Source organism: Balaenoptera physalus, assembly GCF_965194825.1.
Source record: "Balaenoptera physalus genome assembly, chromosome: 15".
Taxonomy (NCBI): Eukaryota; Metazoa; Chordata; class Mammalia; order Artiodactyla; family Balaenopteridae; genus Balaenoptera; species Balaenoptera physalus.
Window position 1 is genome coordinate 86,504,238 of NC_138894.1, and position 24,653 is coordinate 86,528,890.

Genomic DNA, 24,653 nt, shown 5'->3' on the forward strand with positions numbered 1-24,653 from the left:
CGCTCGCTCCCCATCACGGCGTGCCAAAGATGCCCTTTCCCAAGACGCCCTTCACTTTCCTGATGGGAAATCTCTACTCCCTGGACGGTCCATTGCAGATATCAGCTCCTCTCTGCAGCCATCCCCAACTTTCTCAGAAACAGTTCATTGTTTCTTCCTTGGGGTTCCCATAATGCCTCCCTCTCGTCTCTATTAAGCTGTTTGGCACATTTATTAAAATGATCTCCTTGCCTATTTGGCTTTTTCCACTATGCCAAACACTCACGGTAGTTAATTCTGGGAGCAATGATTTAAAAGGAGACAGACTACAAAACATCCAGAAGAGAGTAGCCGGGGTGAGGAAGGATCTGGAAACCTGTGCTCCATGAGGTGACCGTACGGAACAGTCGGCCTGGGACACGCCTGGTTAGGCCTGTTGTCTCTGTGTCATTATTACTAGCAGCCACTCTCACCCTCAGAACCGTACTAGTTTGGTCCATAAAATATATATTCACTCTATTTGAGGAATAAGTGAAGAAACCACAGGTGTTCAATCTGAGGGAGACTTGGGGGAACCCACCGCTGTCCTCAGCTCTCTGAAGGGCCACCTTTGGGGTGGGCCAGCGTGTTCTGTGTGGCCCCAGGGGGAACCTGGGACCCGTGGGCAAGGATGATGTCATGTCAGCCTTCCCACCATCTGTTTTGTTTACTGCGGGGCACGCCGGACTTGGCAATGCTCCTGGACGGTAGGAATCCCTTAATAAATATTTGTGGGAGAGAGGGAGGAGAGGGAAATTTCCAGCAAGAGAGCTTACTGCATTGAGGGCCGTGCACCTCTGTCAGTGGGAGTGACCATCAGAGGCTGAAAGGCCCTTTGTTACGGTGGCATGGAAGGTGGTATAGGCTGAATTTGCCCCCTCCCCCCAAAAAAAGGTATGTTGAAGTTCTAACCCTCAGTGTGTGACCTTATTTGGAGTTGGGGTCGTTGCAGATGTCATGAGTTAAGACGAGGTTATGCTGGAGTAGGTGGGCCCCAATCCAATAGGACTGGTGTCCTTCTAAGAAGACAGCCATGTGAAGACAGAGTCACACGAGACTGTCATGTGACGTCAAAGGCAAAGGTTGGAATTATGTGGCTGCAAGCCAAGGAATCCCCAAAGTTGCCAGAAAAGCACCAGAAGCTAGAAGAGGCAAGAAGTCTTCTCCCTTACCGCTTTCAGAGGGAGCGAGGCCCTGCCAACATCGTGATTTCAGACTTCTAGACTCCAGAACGGCGAAACTATAAATTGCTATTGTTTAAAGCCACCTGGTTTGTGGTACTTTGTGACGGCAGCCCTAGGAAACTAAGACAGAAGGAACTGTGCCTTGGGTGGGAAGATGAGTGTGACCGATGGTCCCCGGGGTCTCTCTCAGAGTGAACTAGCTGCACTTCCTTCCATCTCTGAGCCAGGCTGGCAGGGGTGGGTTTGCCTGATCCCACCCAGAGTCCCACTGTGCGTCCATCTCGTTCTGGACCGGCGGCCTGCACTGGGGAGCAGGGCGCAGGCTCCTCTGTGCTGACTGCAGCATCCGTGTCCTCACGCCTCCCCTCTCTGTCCAGCTGGCCACGGGCTCAGGGATCTTTGATTCCTAGAAGGTCAGAGCCTGAGGAAGTTCATAAAGGCGATCAAGTTCACCCCCTCACTGGCAACCCAGATTCCAGGCCCAGCAAGCGGTGGGGGCACCTGGACCCCTATTCCCTTCTCTCTGCACACATGCCAAGTTTATTCCCACTAGAGTTTTGCACTTGAGTTCCTCCCGACCTGATGCCCCACGCTCCCATCTTACACTTCCATCTGGACTCTGCTCCGAGGCACGTAATCCTGTAGCATCGTATCTGCAACAGCCCCTGGCCGCTCTCGATTCTTTGCGCTGCTCTCTCCTGTTCTTCTTAGCAGTTTTCAGTAACAGCAATCTGTATGCGTGTGCTTGTTTCTTCACTGTCTCCCCACTGGAATGTTACAGCACACTGTTTAGGGTGTAGTGAGCACTCAGTCGGCACTGAATGAATGAATGAATGAATGAACGAATGAAGTGACATTCCAGGTGAGTCAGCCAGATGGAGAGCGGTCCTGGCAGAGGGAAGAGCATTGAAAATGCTCAGAGATAGGACTGCACAGTCAAGACAAAGTTGGAGGGGAAAGGAGGGAAAGAGTGAGAAATGGTCCTGGAGAGAAAAGCAGGGCTCCTGTAGGCCAGGCACAGCTTTATCCTCAGCCTGGGACGGTGGTGCCTGTTAAAGGAACGCCTTGTACTTCTACTTCCTGCATCTTCGGGATGACATACCCACCTCCACTGACACTTGGAGATCAAGGATTAAAGGGGACAAAATCCTTCTGCTTTGGGCTTACTGTTGCAACAGCTGTCTCAAATTATTCTTTGAATAAGACAGGTAAATATAAATGTATAATAATAATCACACATCCGTGTAGGAATAATTGTACATCTTTGAGAAGGGGAAAAGAGATGTAAGATTTATTTCAACAGCAAGGGCCAGCTTCTTTATAGCTGTGATAGCCTTTAATCTTCAGAACAATCTCTCTGATGCAAGGATTACTCGCTCCATTTTACAGATGGGAAAACCGAGGCCAGGAGGAGCTAAGTAACTCCCCCCAAGGTCACCCAGTTAGTGACCCAGGATTCAAACTCAGATCTTCTGACTCCAAAGCTTGTCTTCTTCCTACAAGAATACACTGTCCCCTCCCACATTTCTGGCTCGGACGACGCCATGGGGATGGGGGACAAAAAGAGCAATGAACTTGAAGGAAACCTTCACTTTGGTGCTTGAGGGTGATCCTGGGCAAGTCAGGTAGCTTTTCTGAGTCTCACTTCTTTTATCTAAGATGGGACTGGTGATCCCAGCCCTGCCAACTTCACTGGGAGGAAAAATGCCTCTGAAAATCTTTGAAGATTAAGCGAATACATCCAGGATCTGATATCAAACTATGCCCAAAAGAAAGATGGTGTTTATTCCCTGCACTTCTTTGTATGTTTTGAGATCCTGTGATGCATGTGGCTCTAGGACCCTCCCTTCTGCCCCCATCCTATCCTATCCCTGGCTCCATTCCAGCCCTAAAGGAAATCCCCTGAGGCAGGGCTGGAGGAACTCAGGGCTGCTTCTGAGAGAATGGGAAACACGCCAGCCGCACACACGGCTTCCCTGGAGCAGAGAACAGAAGGCTCAGGGCCAAGAGGCAGCCCCTTCCTGGGCTTGAACTGTCTGTCCTACCTGTAGAGGTTCTGCCTGCGTCTGGACTGCTGTGGCAGCTCTAGAGAGCTCTAGAGTTCTCGGAGAGTGCCAGGACCTGCCTGAGAAGCTGATCTGGGTGTCACACTGTAGAACGGCTGACTCCACTCCACCCTGTTGTTCTCCTAGTGACTCAGTCATTTCTTCCACATGCGCGTGTCAAGTTTCTTCGCTTTGCTAGACTCCATGATAGATGGAAAGCCCTTGAGCATGAAAATTGAAGGCCCATATCTCTGGCTTGGCTCCACCACTGACTTGGTAAAGTGTCTTAATCTAGTTGAGCCTCCATCTCCCCGTCTAGACAACCGGGATGACTTTAGCATCCTTCTACCCCCTGCAGACATAACAAGTGTGTAATGTCTGCACAGTGCCTGGCCCCTGATAGGCAGTGAAAGACGGTCATTACCATTCATAGCTACCACCCCACTGGCCACACAGTAGATGCTCAATAAAAATGTAAGGAATTAAAAAGAGACTCCCAAATACTCCCTTCAATTCCCATCTGAATTCCACCCAGAGCCGGGGGTGGGGAGAAATCCGACATATCTGGTGTTTAGAAACGTGACATCCAAAAAATGTCTGTTTGCAAGTCACATTTCTTTCTTTCCTGCAGCTGTCAGAGGCTAGAATTACTTAGGAACCATGGCCAGCTTTTGGGGAGGTGGGTCTGTGGGGGAGAGATCTGCTCAGATGAAAAAGATAACACACCACACAAGTGGACCCAGCCAGGGATTATGTCATCTGGCCCGGCAGCCTAAGTGAGGAGGAATTTCCCTTGTACCTGACAATAACATTTTTTTCAAAATAAAATATGTTGAGGTTGAGAAGTTTATCTTGGCGGAGCATTGTACCATTAGCTCAAGATTAAATGCATCCTGTCCAAATTCTTTTGCTACTTGTAAGGGGCCTCAGACTCGCAGCCTCCAGATGTTGATTCCACGGAGGCCTCAGGAAAGGAAGCTAATTGTTCTTTGCATTAGATGTGTCCAAACTGGGCTGGGGTGGCTGTCCCCACCTACTCCCCAGAACCCTCTTCAGAACCCAAGCCCTCATCCCCCCAGCTACCGGCAGTGTTGCCTCTACTGATGGCTCCCAGCTGAGTCCCTCCTGGACGCTACCCTTGGCTGAAGGCCATTGCCACTCACAAAGTTATGGCCCCCTCCCATGAGGCAGCTCGGTCAGACTGGTTGATGTGAAGGTACAAACTGCCAGCCCCCTGCTTCAATCCGGGACAATTCTGAAGAGCCACCCCAGCTCCAGATCTCCCTGTGAGATTGGCTGAGGTTTGTTGCCAAGACGCTGGAGTTCAACTCCTTCTTGTTAATTGTATTTCCCTCACTGCCCCACAGGGGCTGATTCAGAGAACAGCCACCAACATACTTACTGCACACAAGTCTGCCGCTCAGAGATGCTGGTACCAGGAATGGTTTGAGGAAGCCGATTCTCCTTGGGATTTTGGAGTTTGATCACTCACCGGCCAGTTGGCCGTGAGGACTCCATCACTTGCGGTGGAGGCCTGATTGCCTCAGGCATGCTGTGAACTTTGTTAAGAGTTCCATTATGAACTTGGATGGAATATCCAAGGAGAGGAATGCACCGGCGGGGGGGGGGGGGGGGGGAACGTATCTCAGATATTTGAGAGGCTGGCAGGAGGGTAGAACAATGGAGTAGGGTGGCTGTTACTGAGAACTACTGATGCATTTGACAAGGACAGTGGAAAGCTGAGGGTGATTGATCAATAAGGTCAAGTATGAAAGCCAGAGAACCTTTCTGGTAGCATATGAGGAGACAACCTGCAACCTGCAGGCAGAAGAGGCTGAGTATCAGGTCCGGAACTTAATTAGCAGGGTAGTGGAGCTCCAGAGATGGTTGAATTCTCAACCCTAGCGCTCCGCTATGCCAAGATCAGATTGTGCAGAGTGCCTTGAGGCTGCAACACAGTTTAATTCCTCCCTCTGCCCAGTCTCTCTGCTTTCATGTTTCACACGAGTAGTTCTCAAGAGCCCTCCCCAATAATCTTCCTGGACTTTAATCTCACTTTCAGAGTCAGCTTCCCAGGGAAGCCCACACCAGACAGGGCAGAGGTCATATCAATAAGGAGTGTTCACTAGGGGCAGGACAGGAATAAAGAAGCAGACGTAGAGAATGGACTTGAGGACACGGAGAGGGGAAGGGTAAGCTGGGATGAAGTGAGAGAGTGGCATGGACATATATACACTACCAAATGTAAAATAGATAGCTAGTGGGAAGCAGCCGCATAAGCATAGCACAGGGAGATCAGCTCGGTGCTTTGTGACCACCTAGAGGGGTGGGATAGGGAGGGTGGGAGGGAGACGCAAGAGGGAGGGGATATGGGGATATATGTATATGTATAGCTGATTCACTTTGTTATAAAGCAGAAACTAACACACCATTGTAAAGCAATTATACTCCAATAAAGATGTTTTAAAAAAATAAATAAATAAGGAGTGTTCAGACCCCCGCCAGTGGGGTTCGCCGTGGTATTTGGAGTTGATAACTTTTCTTCACTTTCATCTCATGGTCTTTGCCCTTCCTTTTCTCTGTACCTGAAGCACTCTGCTCCTAGGTCTTTCCACAGCCTGTTATTCAGGGCTCGGCCCAAACGCTGCTTCCTCAGAGGCCTTCCCTGACCACTTTGATGCACCCACACCCGCACTCACCCATTACTATTACATCACCATGTTTTATTTGTGTCACAGCCCTAACAAGTATCTGAAATTGCTCCATTCATTTATTTATTCCAGATCTCCCACTAGAGTGTAAGTTCCATGAAGACCCAGACCCGTGTATAGTGTCATGCCTGGGTGCCATATAAATATTTTTGGAAGGAAAAAAGAAATGATGAAGGAAGGATGGAAAGGAGAAATGGGGCAAGAAAGAATGGAGGCGCCTGCGTTCAAATTCTGACTTTGGTGAACCTGGAAAGATTCTTTGACCTCTCTCAGCTTTTGATTCCTTTCCTGTCAAAAGGGGATATGAATTATTTTTTGGAATTCAGTGAGATCATTTGTGCAAAGGACCCATTTTTGTAGCTTTTTCCCCTGGAAACTTTAGGAAGTTCTCTTTAGAATAGCAGTCAACTGCTTCTCACTTCCTTTCTCACTCACGTCCCACTCTAACCTCTCAGTTCCCTTCTAAAGGAGAGAGGTCTGGACATTGAAGTTCCAAATGGGAGATGTTGTTAAGTTGCAGGTACGGGAAGGCAGCCCGTTAGCGATGGCAGGAATCTTATATCAGCCTTTGATGGTGCGTGTGTGTGGTGTGTGGTGTGTGGTGTGTGTTTGTGTGTGTGTGTGCGTGTGTGTGTGTGTGTGTGTGGTGGAGTGTGTGAGCATCCGGCCCTCAGGAAGCCTGGCTTGCATCCTGGAATGATCCCATGGTGATTTCCCCGGGAAGGCTGCTCCTGGGCACTGCCAATCAGGAGTATTGCCAGCAGCTCTGATTCTGGGATTTTCCATCTCGGTTTCTACTTTCTTTTCAAAGTCTTTTCCTTTACCTTATTGAGCATTGTAAACAGGATGGGCTTTTTGTTCACTTGCATTTATTGACTCATTTGTTTTACTCTTTTATGACAGTAATAAATAGACTTGGAAAAACTCTGGGCAAGTACAAATAAGCAGGGAGAAATAAAGAGTCAAACCCACTGTGTTCACTGTTATTGATGTTCTCCCAGCAATCTTTCCATCCATTTTCTTGAATTTTATTTGGTCACAGAGATATTTATATATAGTTTAAAAAGATGGAGAATATTGGGTTTTGGTAACAACCAGCCGTCTACTGACTCAGTCTTCTTCCCTACCCCGACTCCTATTCCCTAGAGGCAATTATTTTTATTTTCCCCAGCTAGGTCTCTGCTATCTACCCCCATCTGTCTACATAATATGCTTATATTACTATTTCTTTTCTTTCCAGCTTTACTGAGATATAATTCACATATAACATTGTGTAAGTTTAAGGTGTACAGTGTGGTGATTTGATCACGTATGTACTGCAAACGATTACCACAATAAGGCTAGATAGGCACCTTCATCATCTCACTGAGTTACATTCTTTGTTGATGCTTTTAGATTTTTTGTCTTTTGACTTCTTGGTATGGGAGTCGGGATTCTAGCTCTCCTACTCTCTCCGCCACCACTCAGCTATACACCAATTCTTACCCCTCTCCCTCCACTTCTCCCAATATAGTATATGAATTTGGCTAAAGAAATAATCTTTACCTCCACGTTTATGCCACTGTAAATATGTTTGGGACACAGATATTTTTGTGTACTGTCAATACATTTCCTGTCTTGTATGACTTTTCCCCATTCTTTGGAATTCATAGTTGCCTCATTTTGTTTACTTAGCTTTCTATGTATCTATCTCTAGCTCATTCCAAACTCGTCAATAGAACTGTATTTCCTTAGTATTTTAATTGATGCATTCAAACGCACAAAGTAAGCTATGTCTTTCCTTTTCGTTCCTCGGAAACATCCTTTCTGGAGCATTCCTTCCTCCTGTTCCAATCTGGATTGACAGTTCTTTCACGTTCAACTGTGTCCTAGGCCTTCTCTTACCAAATTCATGGTCATTCCCATCCCCTATCTCTTGTGTTGGATCCCTAAGTCCTATATGTCTTTTTTTTTTTTAAAGGGCTTTTAAAAAATTTTAACAGCTTTATGAGGTGTAATTAACAAACAGTAAACTTCACAGGTTAAAATGTACAATTTGATACATTTTGTCATACGTATGCATTTACGAAACCATCACCACAATCGAGATAATGAACATATCACATCTCCATCACCCCCTAAAATGTCCTTGTGTCTCTTTGTAATCCTTCTCTTCTGTCCCTACCCCATCCCCAGGCAACCACTGATCTGCTTTCTGTCACTACAGAGTGGTTGGCATTTTCTAGAATTTTATATAGTTGGATTCATCTAGTATGTCCTTGTTTTTATCTGGCTTCATTTGCTCAGCATAATTATTTTGAGATTTATCCCTGTTGTTGTCTGTGTCAATAGTTCATTACTTTTTTCTTTTTTTTTTTGCTGAGTAGTATTCCATTATATAGATGTCCCCAAGTTGCTCATCCATTCTCCTGTTGAAGACATTTGGGTTGTTTTTGTTCTTCGGTTATTAAAAATAAAACTCCTGTGAACATTCATGTACAGATCACCGTATGGACATGAGCTTTCTTTTCTCTTGGGTCAATAGCTAGGAGAGGAATGACTGGGTCATAAGAGAGGTGTGTTTGTTGCTGTTATTGTTGCCAAACTATTTTCTAAAATGTTGGTACCACATTACCTTCCCATCAGCTGTGTATGAGAGTTCTGATTGCTCCACATTCTCGCCAATACCTGGTAGAATCAGTCTTTTTAATTGTAGACATTCTATTGGATGTTTAGTGGTATCTCATTGTGGTTTTAATTCCTTGTAGACAACCTATAAGTGGGTCTTTTTGTTTTTTTTAATTCACTCTGACAATCTCCGTCTTTAATTGGTACATTTAGACCATTGATGTTCAAAGTGATTATTGATATAGTTGGATTAATATCTTGGATATATAAGATATAATACAGCTGGAGCCATATTTGCTACTATTTTCTATTTGTTACCCATCTTCTTTGTTCCTTTTTTTCATCTTCCACTATTTTTCTGTCTTTTGTGTTTTTAATCAAGCATTTTATATGATTGCATTTCCTCTCCTTTTATAGCATACCTGTTATACTTCTTTTTACTTTTTTAAGTCATTGCCCTAGAAATTTCAATACACATTTACAACTAATCCAAGTCTACTTTCAAATAACACTAGACTACTTCATAGGTAGCGTTACTATTTTATAATAATCAAATAATCTTAATTCCTCTCTCCAGTCCTTGTATCATTGCTGTCACTCATTCCATGTATAGATAAGCATGCATAAGCATATGTATATACATAAGCAAACATAATCAAATACATTGTTGCTATTATTATTATGAATAAACCGTTATCTGCTAAATCAATTAATAATAAGAAAAATAACATTTTTATTTTACCTTCACTTATTACTTCTTGATAATACTCCTTTCCTTTTGTAGATCTGGGTTTTGATCCTTTTCATTTCCATACCAATTTTAGAATCTGCATGTCAATTTTTACACAAAAACCTTGCTGGGATTTTTATTGGAAGTGTGTTGAGTCTGGAGAGATTTAGTGAGGTTTAGTGATAAGTTTAGTGGAGTCTTAAGAGGTCTCTTAGGAATATAGAGTCACTGGATCCATGAACCTGTGTATCTCTCCACACATTTAGGTCTTTAATTTTTCTCAGCAATGTTTTGTATTTTCAGTTTAAAGGTCTTGTACACCTTTTGTCAGATTTGTCCCTAAGCAGTTAATATTTCCAACGCTACTGTAAATTTTATGTATATATATATATATACACACACACACACATACATATATATATATATATATATATATATATATATATATATATAAATTTTTTTTTTTTTTTTGGTCATGCTGCATGGCTTGTGGGGATCTTAGTTCCCCAACCAGGGATCAAACCCGTGCCCCTTGCAGTGGGAGCATGGAGTCTTAACCACTGGACTGCCAGGGAAGTCCCTGTAAATTATAATTTAAATTTCAATTTTTGATTCTTTGTTGTTAGTCTATAGAAATACAATTGATTTTTGTATATTGATCTTGTGTCCTGCAACTTTGCTAGTCTCGTTTAATAGTTGTCGTAACTTTTTTTTTAAGAATTTTCTATGTAGGCCATCATGTCACCCATAAATGGAGACAGTTTTACTTCTCCCTTTCAATCCAGATGCCCTTTACTTCTTTTTCTTGCCTTTATGAAGTAGCTACCACCTCCAGTGCAATGTTGCATAGAAATGGTGAGAGCCTGCAGCGTTGCCTTGAACTTGATCTTAGGAAGGAAGCATTCAGGCGTTGTACGATTTTAATTTTAGGAGTTTGTAGATGCCCCTTATCTGATTGAAGACGTTCCCCTCTGTTGCTAGTTTGCCGAGAGTTCTTATCAGGAATCGATGTTGGGTTTTGTCAAATGCTTTTTTTTTTTTTTTTTTTTTGCCCTCTATTAGAGATGATCATATCCCTTTTTTGGTCTCATTTTGGATTTAGTCTGTTAATATGGTAAATTATATTACTTGATTTTCCAGTGTAAAACCAACTTTGCATTTCTGGGATAAACTACACTGAGTCTTGATATATTATTCTTTTTTACACATTGTTGAATTCAATTTGCCAAAATTTTACTAACAATTGTTGCATTTGTGCTAATGAGGGATATGGGTCTAGTTTTCTTGTAACACCTTTGGTTTAGATATCAGTATAATACTAGTCCCATAGAATCTGTTGAGAAATACTATTTCCTCTTCAGCATAGAATCAGAAGAGTTTCTTCCTTAAATGTGTATTAGAATTCATCATGAAAGTCATCTGGGCCTGGAATTTCCTTTGTGGGAAAGTTTGTCATTTATTTAAAAGACATAGGGTTATTCAGGTTATCTATTTCTTCTCGAGGAAACTCTGGTAGTTTGTCTTTCTAGGAATTTGTCCATTCATCAATTTGTCAAATTTATTGTCTAGGGTTGTTCATAATATTTATTGTCCCTCTCATAGCTAGAGAATCTGAAATGATTTTCTCACTACCTCACTCATTGCTGAAATTGGCTATTTCTGTTTTATCTATTTTTTTCTGATCAGTCTGACTTGAAGTTTATCAATTTAATTGATCTTCTCAAAGAGCCAGCAATTGATTTCACTGATTTTTCCCTATTATTTATGTATTTTTATCTTTTATTTATTTACTCCTTTATCTCCCTTTCTTCTACTTTCTTTGCTTTATTTTCTCTTTTCTTTTTAGCTTCTTAAGGTAGAAGATGATGTCCTTGAGACATTTCCTCTGTTTTCTAATATAATCTTTTTGCACTGTAGATTTCCAAGTACTATCTTGGATGATATGTTGTGTTTTCATTTCCTTTTAGTGGAAAATATTTTTAGGCTTACCTTGAGAATTTTTCTTTGAACCACAGATTATTCAGACTTGTGTTATTTAGGATCCAAATATTCTGGACTTTCTAGATCTCTTTCTACTATTGATTTCTAACTTCATTTCACTGTGGTCAAAGAACATACTTTGTAAGACATGAATCTTTTTAAGTTTATAAAGACTTCCTTGTCTTATGGCCTAAGCTATAGTCTATCTTGGTAAATGTTTTGTGTGTCCTTGAGAAGAATGTATATTCTGCTGTTGGCAGTGTTCTATAAATGTCTATTAAGTTAAGTGGGTTGATAGTGTTATTCAAGTCTTCTGTATCCTTATTAGTTTTATGTTTTCTTGTTTTATAGTTATTGAGAGAGGGTTGTTGAAATCTCAGATTATAATTGTGGATTTGTCTGTTTCTCCTTGCAGTTTCATTAATATTTGCTTCATTTATTTTAAAGCTCAGTTGTTAAGCATATGATGTTTAAGATGTTGTGGGGTTTTTTTAATGCATTGATTTGCTCTATCCCTGATACTGTTCTTTGCCTGAAATAGACATAGTCTGATATTAATATAGCCATTCTAGCTTTCTTTTGATTACATTAGCATAGCATATCTATTTCCCTCTTTTTGCTTTTAACCTATTTGTATCTATATATTTAGGGTAGGTTTCTTGTAGACAGCATATCATTTGGTCTTGCTTTTTTCCCACTTTTTTAATTGTGGTAAAATATACATAGGGTAAAATTTATCATTTTAGCCATTTTTTTCCATTATGTAAGTAGTTTTTTCTTTCCTTCTTTCTTTTGTTCTTTTTTTGTTGAAGTGTAGTTGATTTACAATATTGTGTTAGTTTCAGGTGTGCAGCAAACTGATTCAGTTTTACATATATATGTATATATCTATATTCTTTTTTAAATTCTTTTCCATTATAGTTTATTATAAGATATTGAATATAGTTTCCCATGCTATGTAGTAAATTCTTGTTGTTTATCTTATCATTTTAGCCATTTTAAAGTGTACAGTTCAGGGCATCAAGTATATTTACAATGTTGTGCAATCATCACTGCTGTCACTTTTTCATGATTCTAAACAGAAATTCTGTACCTGGTTAAACAATACCTCCCATCCCCAGCCCCTGGTAACCTCTATTCTACTTTCTGTTTGTATGAATCTGTCTACTTGAGGTAACTCATATAAGTGGAATCACACAGTTTTTGTCCCTTTGTGTCTGACTTATTTTATTTAGCATATCCTCAAGGTTTATCCATGCTGTAACACGTATCAGAATTTCATTCCTTTTTAAGGCTGAATAATATTTCATTGTGTATATATACCTAATTTTGTTAATCCATTCATCCATCAATGAACATCTGGGTTGTCTCCATCTTTTGGCTATTGTGAATAACGCTGCTATGAACATTGGTGCGTAAGAATCTGAGTCCCTGCTCTCAGTTCTCTCAGGTATATACCTAGGAGTGGGATTACTGGATCACACAGTAATTCTACTTTTATCTTTTTGAGGAAGCACCATACTGTTTTCACAGCAGCTATACCATTTTATATTCCCACCAGCAATGCACTAGAGTTCCAGTGTCTCTCTATCTTTGCCAACACTTGTTTTTTTCTGTTTGCTATTGTTGTTGTTTTTAAAATATTAGCCATCCTAATGGGTGTGAAGTGGTGGGTCTTGCTTTTTTATCCAACCTGACAAAATCTGTTTTTTAATTAAAATTGATATTAGTTATCTACCACTGTGTAACAAATTATCCCCAAACTCAACAGTTTAAAGCACCAAACATTTTCTATCTCACCAGTTTCTGAGGGTCAGAATCCTGCAGTAGCTCAGCTGAGCAGTTCTGGCTCAGCATCTCTCAGGAGGCAGCAGTCAAGGCTTCCGTCTCTGAAGATTGAGACTAAAGACTCCACTTTCAAGCTCACTCAGGAGGCTGATTGCAGGAGGCTGCAGTTCGTCAGCATGTGGGCTCCACCATAGGACTGCTCACATCATGGCTTTCCTCATAGCAACTGCTCCTGGAGAGAGAGAGAGAGAGAGAGAGAGAGAGAGAGAGAACACAATGCCAGCCAGCCTTTTATACACTAGTCTCCTATCATACACCAAGACATAAGCCTTACCTTGTCTTTACTAAGTCACTAAGCCCAGCCCATTCAGTGGGAAAGGCTTATGATGATGTGAATACCAGCAAGTATGTCTCAATGGTGGCCATCTTGGAGATTGTCTACACGTCTCAAGGTATTTAGACCATTTATATTTAATGTGGTTATGATGTGTTTGGATTCAAATCTATCATCTCACTATTTATTTTCTATTTCTGCCATGTGTTCTTTGTTCTACATTCCCCCCTTTTCCACATTCTTCTGAATTCATGAGGTATTTTTTTATGATTCCATTTTAATCCCTTTGTTGGTTCATTAGGTATAATTCTTTGTTGTGTTATTTTAGCAGTTGCTTTATAGTCTATGTATACATCTTTAACTTTCTATGGCTACCTTCAAGTGATATACTACTTCATGTATAAGAATCTTACAACAATATATGTCTATGTCTTCCCTCTAAGCCTTTGTGATATTATTCTCATGCATTTTACTTCTATATACGTTATCAACTTCACAACACATTGTTAATATTTTTACTGTAACTGGTTTTATTATTTAAAGAAATTTCCATGATAATAATTATAATAGTCTGTATATTTATCCATGAATTTTATTTATGTTAGGTGCTGGATAGTTTTCCATTCCTAAAAATATTCTTGAATTTTGTTCTGGGTTGAGGTTAAATTACATGGAAATAATCTTTTTGGTTTTTGTTTTTAATCTTTGGTGGCCTGGAACAAAGCAATGGTTAGTCTAAGGCTAATTTATCCCCCAAATCTGAGACAAAACCCTTTTTTGTATTTAGCTGATGCTTCTTGAATTGTGAGATTTTGCAGTTTGACTGTTGGGAACAGGCAGTAGTCCCATCAGTGTTTCCTCTAATCCTTTTAATGGTTCTTTCTCTGACTGTGGGTACTTTTCTCACCCATGTGAACTGATAGGTACTCAGTTGAATACTTGAGGGCATCAACCCTTTTCAGATCTCTGAGGTTCTCTTTCTGTGCAGCTCTCTTTACTCAAGTATCCCATCCTATAGATGCCAGCTGCCCTGGTTTCCCCAGACATCCTGCTGCATCTCCTCAAGGAAACCTCTGGGTTCTGTCTCATTGACCTTCCCTGCACTACAGGACTCAATTTATCTCCCATCCCTCAGAGCTTACTGGCCTCTGTTCCCTGGTGTCCAATGTCTTGAGAGCCATTGTTTCATATATTTTGTCTGGTTCTTTACTTGTTTCAGGTGGGAGGGTAAATCTGGTCCCCATGACTCCATCTTTGCCATGTTCCACATCTTTTACTTTCTTAACTCTCTCATTTTGGTGGAGTATATTCTGCAGTAATTTCCCAAGGAAGGATTTGTGGGAGATAAGTTTTTGAGATCTTTCAAGTCAAGTCTCAACTTACATTTGATTGATATTTTGGATGAGTATAATGTTTTATATTTGGAAAATATTTTCCCTCAGAATTTTTAAGACACTGTTTTCATGTGTTTTTATTTTCTGGTTTTCTGGTTGGTTTTTTTTTCCCAAAAACTTTTAGGATATCCCTTTTATACCTACTATTATTAAATTTCATTACTTTTTTTTTTTTAATGCTTGGAGGATACTTTCTATTTAAAAAAAAAAAACATATCCCTTAGCTCTGGGAAATTTTCCTGTGTAGTTTCTCTGAAAATTTACTTTGGATTTTCTAAAGTTGAGATAAGGGTCTTCTGATTGGTTTGGGTTCCCTTTTAGAAATTGTTTTGACTTTTCCATCATACTAGAGGCTTTTTAAAAAATCGGTTGACCTTTGGCTGTATAACCATATTTTAAAACAAGGCCCTTGATAGCTTTGTGTGCGTGTATGGAGTTTGCTTAGTGGTAGGCTTTGTTATAATATGATCAGGTGGGGACCTGACTGGCTCTCTGGGTGAACTTTCAAATGTCAGTATTCACAGATTTTTTTGTTTTTCTTGTTTTGGACAATCAATTTCTGCAATGAGAATTTCTCCATTTTCTTGCCAAAATGTGCCTGGGGTGATTGTAACCTGAGTACCACCATTTGGAGAGTCAGGCAGAGAGAGGAGCCCAGGAGCAGGGATGGTACCACTCTGCATTTGTGTTTACTTTTACTTTGTCCTCTTGCTTTCAAGACCAAACATCATCCTGTCCTCAGCCGTGCCTAGTGTCTCTGAGATGATATCCTCCTCAATTTAATTAGTTTAGGGAGTAAACTTTCAGCATTCTGCCAAAGTGGGTGCATGGGGTATGGGAGGGCATCTGGAGGTTTAACTGCTCCTTATGAAGACTTTTAGCTAATTCTCCAGTTTTTAGCCCTATTCTGAATCCTCACCTCCAGAGAAATCTGGGGCTCCCCAGATGGGGCTTTTCCATAGTTCTAGGGCTCGTATCCGCTTATTTCTAGTCAGTCTACTGAAAAAAGTTAGATTCCCTTCTCCTCTCCCCTTTCAGTGAGATGCCATTAATCCATCTGTTTTTATGCTTTTAGAACTCCGTCGACAGCTCTTGTTTGCTACTGTCTCCTCTCTAGTTTACTCAACCTACTGAAGAAAGTTAGATGATTCTTCTCTCTGCCAAGTTAGTCACCACAAATCCATCTGTTTTCCAGCTTCTGAATTTTGTGGCTAACTCTGTTTACTGCCGTCTCCTCCCCTCTCGCCTTTGTCCTTGCGGCTCATGCCTTTTGCATTCCTTTACTATCATTTTAGTGGGATTCCAGGAGGGAGTGGAGATAACGTGTGTGTCCACGGGGCATTCACTCGAAAGAGAAGGCACGGGTCCAGGCAATCCAACAGCAGACTGTGGAAACCAGTGGTGATTGGGCAGATCAGAATCCACTCCCTGCTCGCCAGGGCTTGCAGACCTCCATGGACCAGTCAGGACTCGTTCCAGGAGAAGCAAGGTAGGGACAGCAAATGCACCACTGAAACTGCTGGATCATACGTCACCTAGACAGAGCTGGAGGGATTCATTCAGTTTATTCCAAACGCCTGCATTGGCAGCTCCTTCATGCAAGTCCAGGCCAGCTGACTCCAGAGCCCCTGCTCTAGACCCCTTTGATTTGCTCTAGACCAAGAGAGCTCAGAGAAGCAACTTTACCTGATACCGATCCCTCTTTTGAGATGTCGCAGCAGCTTCTCTCCTTGAGCAGCTTGAAGCCCAGTGGCCAAAGCCTCTGCGTCCTGTCCATGTTAGTAGAGGTTTGATATTAAGACTGATGGTGGTGGAAGTACTCACTAATCTGGGTTTTCTGGTGGTGACTCTAGGTGAACAATGGCCCTTTGATCTTCGGAAGCAGGCCACAGACTCCTGCCTGCTCGGAGCTTGGAGCAGGCTGTGGAGGTCAGTTGGAGGTCCTATAGAATCCAGTTTCCCTGGCTGAAGGTTGGAGTGATTTGCATTTCAAAGGCTCCAGATAAACTGCAAAAGAGCACATCAGGGAGAGATTACTTCTAATTCCTAAAGACGAAGAAAGGCTTGGTCATCGCTGACCACCCAGCTGAAGCCTGTTCAAGAGTGAGATATTAGCGAAAGAAAGATGAAACACAGCCAAGCCCAGGGAAGATGTCAGAGACATGGGAGAAGTGGAAATGAGGGGGAAGAAAAGCACTGAGAGCTACAGGTAGTTAGAAGAAACTTGTTAATATTTTACCTGCATTTCCATCTGCTTTCTTTCATTTCCTATGTAAGAACAGGAAGGGCCTTTCATAATTATCTGGCTGACCCCCCCAGTTTCACGAATGGAGGGATTTAGGTCCAGAAGGTCAGATATCTTGTTTATGGACAAAACGGGTGAGGGCTGAGTCAGGATTAGAAGCCTCAAGTCCGATCTCCCAGTCCTGTGTCCTTCCCCGCTACAGTTTAATGGTCTCACTGCAGATAATTCAAACAGGCTTGGCCTCTGTTCTTCTGGAACCCATCACCGTGAGACACAGAGGAAGTGGATTATGGGGAAGAAACCGAGAACTATAAGACTGTCCCTTCAATTTCTATTGCTTTGTGTTTATTCTGGAAGGTTTAGGATTTTCACAGTGACTGTGATCCCAGTACTTATCAAGAGCCTTAAAACTGTGTATCCTTTAACCGAACAAATGCATTTCCAGAAATTTCGTCTCCAAAAATAATTTCGATATGCACCAAGTCTTGGCCAAAGGATTGATTATCTCAATCCTTTTTGATTTCTTAAAGCAAACATTTGGAAAGAAACATCCCACAGTAGGGGCACAGTTAAGTAAATTTTGACACATTCATATGAAGGACTACCATATAGCTATGAAAGTGGTTTTATAGACTGTATTTGATGAAACAGAAAAAAGCTTTGGCATATAAATGGACAAAAAGTGTTATAGAAGAAAATATAGCATGACTACTCTTTTGGGGTAAATAACATATACGTGAATACAAAATAACTAGAAGGATATATCAAATTTTAGCAGTAGGTCTGTTGGGAATGGAATTATTGTCTTTTTGTATTGTTTTATATTTTTTACATTTTCTAGAATGTATTAGTTTTGTTTAACATTTGTTAAAACTAATGTATTAGTTTTCAATTAAATTTTTAAAAAACGTAAAGCTTTTTCAGAGTGACAATAAATTACCAAAGAGTAGAACAAGACAATTTTTAACTTACTCTTCTTGGGTAAAAGTGTGGTCCTTCTAAGGGTCAACTCATAAATACCTCATAATAATTACTCCTTTCACCCATCCTGCCAGGTCAGCCATTTTGTATTTGGCCCTATACTTGGAATTTTTTTCTTAATTACTGAACTGAATTGTTGTGGTTTTTTTAAATCACAGAATAATCCCTATCAGACAATAGATAAAAGGGCTTTTTAAAGCTTTGAAGCAGAAACAAACAAATCATTCGGTATCTTGGCTTGCAAATTTTAAGCAAAGATACTTATAACTGTCCCCATTGAGAGACTTCAGAACAAAGCCTGCCATATCAATCCTGACAACCTTCGGATGGTTTTACCTTGTAGGTTTCAAACCAAACAGTAAAAAGAATTTACAAGAGGCAGCTCTGACTGTGAGGTCTGAAGTCAACTGTTGTCAAAACAAAACCTGGTTAGTGCATTTGTAGGGTGAGCGTATCACCCAACCCAGGACACTCTTGAAAGTTTAAGGGGTATGGGACATCCCTGGTGGTCCAGTGGTTAAGACTCCATGCTTCCAATGCAGGGTGCGTGGGTTCAACCCCTGGTCAGGGAACTAAGATCCCACATGCCATGTGGCCAAAAACTTCAAAAAAAAAAAAAAAAAGTTTAAGGGATGCAACTGTCATTACATGGGGCAACAGGCAGAAACTGGGACGGTTTGGGGCAAAATGGGACTTATGGTCAGCCTATGAATTTAGCTTCTTTTTAGACTGTTCTCTTTGAGGGTCTATTCGGGGTGGAGAGTATTGGAATGTGGGACTTGGACGTGCCCTTGGAAGCCAGCCACCAGATTGTCTGATGGGGAAGCTGAGGTACAGAATGAGGAGGAACTAACCCCAGGCCAGAGGCAGCTCCTAACTAATGATCCAAGGCTAAATGCCTTTTGCTGATAGCTTTCTCTCTCTTTTAGTTTTTATAAAGTTAACCATTTTATTTATTTATTTATTTTTGGCTACGTTGGGTCTTCGTTGCCGCATGCGGGCTTCTCATCACGGTGGCTTCTCTTGTTGCGGAGCACGGGCTCTAGGTGCGCAGGCTTCAGTAGTTGTGGCACGCGGGCTCAGTAGTTGTGGTGCATGGGCTTAGTGGCTCCGCGGCATGTGGGATCTTCCCAGACCACGGCTCGAACCCGTGTCCCCTGCATTGGCAGGCGGATTCTTAACCACTGTGCCACCAGGGAAGTCCCAATAGTTTTCTTTTTCTTTTAGAGTTTAGGACTTTTAATTTGTCCCAACAAAATCCTTTTTTTTAAGGCCATGCAGAGGGCACTAAGGCATTCATAGGAGAGAAGGCAGCACACAGAAATAAAGAACTGCCAGAAAGATCTGACTTTAAATCCCACCTTTATTTCTGGCTTTACGACTTTGGGGGCACTCACAGAACTACTCTGAACCTCAGTTTCTTCATCTATAAAATTGGAAGGATAGTAACTACTTCATACGGTTGTACTGAGTACCTATTAGCTACTCAAAAAATGTTAACCGTCATTATTATTCAGGTTGTACATTGACTTTGTTTTTTAATTGTGGTAAAGTATACATAACATAAAACGTAAATGTAACTTACGATTTTAACCATTTCTAAGTGTACAGTTCAGTGGCATTAAGTGCATTCACATTGTTGTGCCACCATCACCACCATCCATCTCCAGAACTTTTTCATGATCACGAACAGAAAGTTCATACCCATGAAACATTAATTCCCCATTTCTTCCCCCTACCCCCTGCCCCCTGCCCCTGGCAACAACCATTCTACTTCCCGTCACTATGAATTTGACTAGGTACCTGAAGTAAGTGCAATCATACAGTATGAATCCTTTAGCGTCTGGCTTATTTCACTTAGCATGATGCCTTCAAGGTTTATCCAAGTTGTAGCATGTGTGGGAATTTCTTCCCTTTCTTAAGGCTGAATGATATGAGATACATGTACATACCACATTTTGTTTATCCATTCATCCCTCTATAGCTATTCAGGTTGTTTCTACCTTTTGGCTATTATGAATGATGTTGCTATGAACAGTGGTGTTCAAGTCCCTGCTTTCAATTCTTTTGCGGGTATACCCCAAAGTGGATTTACTGGACCATACGGTTGTACATCACTATTAAGTGATATTTGTATATATAACCTTGGACTAACAAAAAGGTTACTAAACCTTTTTGAAGCTCACTGGAAATAATAACTCTCTCAGGCCCTGCCATAAATGTAAGTTACCACAGGCATAGTGACAATACATAATAATGTAGTTTCAAAAACTGTAGTTGGTTGCTCCAGGGCTGTGAACAGGTTGGGGTGACCCAAAGCGTTCGTTCTCATCAGGAGGCCTCACAGAGTGCCTCTTGCTCTTGCAAACTCCTCCAGTTCCAGAGATTTCACTTCCCGGCCCGAACTGCCCCTCGCTTCCCTTCAGCAGATTGTAATCCTGGAAAGTTGTGTTTAGTAATATTTTAAACCCTCATTATTCAAGGAACCCTGCGGTGGTTCCTTCTGAAAAAGCCAGGCTTTGTTGGTGGAGGAAATAACAAGCTCTAAATTACTTGTAATAAATTAGAGCTTTGATGTCAAAAGTCCTGACCTGTATGGAGGACTTCACGGTTTACAGGAGGCTCTCACCTCTGCTAGTCCGAGTCATCTGGTGTTTATGGGGTGGAGCCACGTAGGGAAGCTTTTACACGGAGGAAGGTGGGTTGGGTATTGCAGCAGAAGACAGGACTTTGGAGGACCACAGTCCTGCCTTCAAATTCCTTCTCTGCTTCCAACTCTGCAACCCGAGCTACGTTACTTCTCTCTGGACCTCCGTTTTCCTGGCTGGAGAATGGAGATGGTACCCATCTCATGGGACTGTTGAAAAGATTAAATAAGATAGTGGGCTTAGCACCCGGTAGGGGCTCCAAGGAGCCCATCTCTGCTAAAGCATGAGCACTCCATTCATATGAAATCTCAGAAATCATGTTCTAGAAACTTGTGGTTGTCAGGGGGGGTTGGGGAGCGATGGATGGGGAGTTTGGGGTCAGCAGGTGCAAACTATTATATAGAGAGTGGATAAACAACAAGGTCCTACTGCATAGCACGGGGAACTCTATTCACTATCCTGGGATAAACCATCATGGAAAAGAATATGAAAAAGAATGTATATATATATGTATAACTGAATCACTTTGCTGTACAGCAGAACTTAACATAACATTGTAAATCAACTATACTTCATTAAAAAAAACCCACTAGTTTCAAAAATCAAAAAAAAAAGAAAAAAAGAAATCATGTTCTACAAGTGATCGTTTCTGTGAGATTTTCAGCAGATAAAGTTACTTTTCCTGCAGAAACATCAGTAATAAAGGTCTTTTCACAATCCTACATTTATAGCCTTCAAACCACCTCCCTAAAGCAATCCCTGTGTCCGATTGCATTCAGCTCTCACCAGCCAGAGACTTCATTTTGCTGTCACCTCAGAGTGCCCTTATGCCTTTATCACCTGCCCTTTATAACAAGAAAGTCAGGCAACAAGATTTTAAAAAAGGGAAACTGTGCTCAGCATAATGCAATCTGTGTTTCGTAAGCAAAGGCTTAATAAATGACCCCCAAGATAAAAACCGGAGGTGGTTTTCTACAGCAGGGGGCTGTACCTGCTCCAATCAGTGCAAAGGCAACCTCGCTGCCGTATGTTTAACGCTTATGCAACCTTTACATTCTTCGGATTCCCCCAGCCCTCCAGATAGGCAGTGTCCTACCATTGTCCCCGTTTAGTCCAAAAAACTGAGTTCCAGAGACGTGAGGTCAGTTTCCCCAGGAGACTCAGCTGGTAGGTGGATGAGACGGTGACTCCTCTCTCCGCACCACGTCTGTGTGCCCCAGAGCTGGGGGTGTTCCTACCAGGCGGCCCCTCTTTCCTGCCTCTGTCCAGGGCCACTCTAGCAGCCTCCAGTGGGGGACCAGCTTCAGGCAGTGACAGGCTGAGGGTGGAGGGACCCCTCCCGGGGGCTGGAGGCTAAGGGCTGGGCAGGGAGGGCTCCTCCAGGAAGAGACCCCTATTTGTGGAACCAAGCAGATCCCGAGTTCGTCAGCAAGTAATAATTGTCCTTCTGGAGGTTTCAGGGGGCCAATTGTGCAGCTGAGGAGATAGCCAGCCTGCCTACGGGCCTGAATGGAATTCCTCGGTGTGGGAAACAGCCTGGAGATCAAAGCACCCTTATCTCTGGCGAGGCAGCTGAGATTTCCAGGGTTCCTGCCCCTTCCTCTGGGCTTGGCTTGTCCTATGCCCCTGCTCCCCCCGGGACCACCATCTGGGCGCACAAGCCTGGAGGGGGCGGGGCTCACAGACCAGCTGGTCCTCCACCCCGGCACATACTTGGTATCCCCTCAACACTTGTTGAATAAAGGACGGGTAGCCCTCTGAGCCTCAGCCTTCCCATCTGTGAAACAGGGATAATAATAGTACTTAATTCAGTTCCACTCTGTGTATCGAGTGGGAGAAATCAGCGAGCAGCCTGGGAATACGGAGACCATCCAGCGGGTTAGTAGCTATCATTACTTTGGCTGTGGTTAGTGGAGGAGAGAGACCTCTGTCTTCAAGGTGTACCGGGAAGGCCTCCTGTCTCAGTGAGCCTGGGACCGGGCCTCCGAGGAAGATGGCCGGGGACCATCGAGAAGAGGGAACGATGGCAGCCCAGGTGGCGGAACCACGGGGGCAGAGCTGACCGTGTGCGCTGAGCTCGTCCCGGCTCTGCATGCAGAGCAGGAGGGCTCAGCCCACGCCCACACCCCACCCCCCGGCCCCGCTGCCGCTCCTCCTGGCGCTCGGTTTGCATCACGGGAGTGAAAGTGTACGCACTTCTCTGGTCCTCCTCAAACTTCCTGCGATAGAGAGGCCAGGACAGGAGTGAGAGCCGCGCTGCCTGTGCTTACCGTGCCTGTGACTCTCCCGGGGCTCTGGTAAAGATGCACGTCTGATGCTGCAGGTCTGGGCTGGGCCTGAGACTCTGCAGGTCTCACAGCTCCCACGGGTGCCGAGGCCTCTGGCCCTGGTTCACGGACCACACTTTGAGTAGCTGGGCTGGGGAGGCCCCTAGTAAGATTCCTGGAGCTCCTGGCTCCCGGGAGGACCCACGGCTGGGGGGGAAGTGACTCCTGGCTGCCTCGTGTGTGTAAGCACAGCTGTGTGTGTGCGTGTGTGCGCGCGCGCGTGTGTGTGCGTGCTTTCTATTCCCCATCTATCTCTCTGAGTCCACTCCTGCTTGTCTGGGTGTCTGTCTCTCTGGCTCCGTCTGTGTGGGTCTCTCACCGGGGTCTCCACCTGACTGCAGGGAGCTCAGGCCTCAAATGCCGTCTGTCCCTGAACCTGCCTGTCACAGAGCCCTTCTGGGTTCCCGCTGATGATGGGAGTGTCACGTGGTGGGAGAGGAGCTGAGTGCTGACAGCTGGCTGACAGCTGGTCACAGCTGGGGACAGCTTGGGCAGGCCCAGGCGTGGGAAAACACAATGCAGGCAGCAACAGCTGGGAAGAGACCACACTCAGAAGACGGGCCCACAGAGTGCCACACAGCGTGCGAAGGGCAGAGCCCGAGCCCTCACGCCTGCCAGCCACTGTTCCAGGAATGAGGCCCCCACACAGGAGGGCCCTGGGGCTGCCCCGCTCCCGCCATTCCCGCGGCCCTGCTCAAGGGGGCTGTCCCGTCTTGGGCCTCACGCAGACGGTCCGGCTCCTGTTCAAGCCCAATGTGGATTTTATTTGGTGGGTTCACGAAGGGTAAGAAGGAGACATCTGTGTATCTCCACGAGGACGCTTTCTTGGAAGCTCTGTGTGTGTGTTTGAGCGTGCAGGCTCGGGGGGGTTGCTGAAGGAGAGGGGTGATTGTGTCAGAGAGCTGACATTTCTAGAAAGCTAAGGGCCTATCATGACAATCAAATGGGTGAATACAGAGTTGGTAAACGAGAGAGAGCGTGAAATATAAACCCTGGATATTGTCATCGTTATTATTGCCTCTTTAAACATTAAAGTTTTATTCTTTCCAGGGAATTCCCTGGCGGATCAGTGGTTAGGACTCGTTGCTTTCACTGCCGTGGCCCCCAGCTTCAATTCCTGGTTGGGGAACTAAGATCCTACAAGCTGCGAGGCCAAAAAAAATGTTTTTATTCTATTCATTTCGAACAGAAACGATTCTAAAATATGCTACAAATGCCCTGCTTTCTTTTTATTTATTTATTTATTTATTTTGGCTGCGTTGGGTCTTCATTGCCGCGCGCAGGCTTTCTCTAACTGTGGCGAGTCGGGGCTACTTGTTGCAGTGCGCGGGCTTCAGCAGTTGTGGCTCGTGGGCTCAGCAGTTGTGGCTCGCGGGCTCTAGAGTGCAGGCTCAGTAGTTGTGGCGCACGGGCTTAGTTGCTCCGCAGCACGTGGGATCCTCCCAGACCAGGGCTCGAACCCGTGTCCCCTGCATTGGCAGGTGGACTCCCAACCACTACGCCACCAGGGAAGCCCCTGCCCTGCTGTGTTAATCCAGCGACACAGAGCTAATTAAACCAAGAACAGGTGCTGCTGCTGGAAGAGGCAAGGCACAGAGGGATCTGGGCTGCTGGCACCCACCACCCTGCCTTGAAGTTCCCGGGGTCCCTCCCTTACTCCA

The 24,653-nt window shown here is 43.6% G+C and overlaps 1 long non-coding RNA gene across 1 annotated transcript; it reads right to left on the reverse strand.

The window, feature by feature from the left end:
* Nucleotides 1-12,475: 12,475 nt before the first annotated feature.
* On the reverse strand, nt 12,476-23,315 carry LOC309643629. Its single transcript, XR_014253912.1, has 2 exons — nt 22,936-23,315; nt 12,476-16,798 (listed from the first exon to the last, which is right to left on the reverse strand). It is a non-coding gene; the product is annotated as an uncharacterized lncRNA (long non-coding RNA).
* Between the last annotated feature and the right edge of the window lie 1,338 nt (nt 23,316-24,653).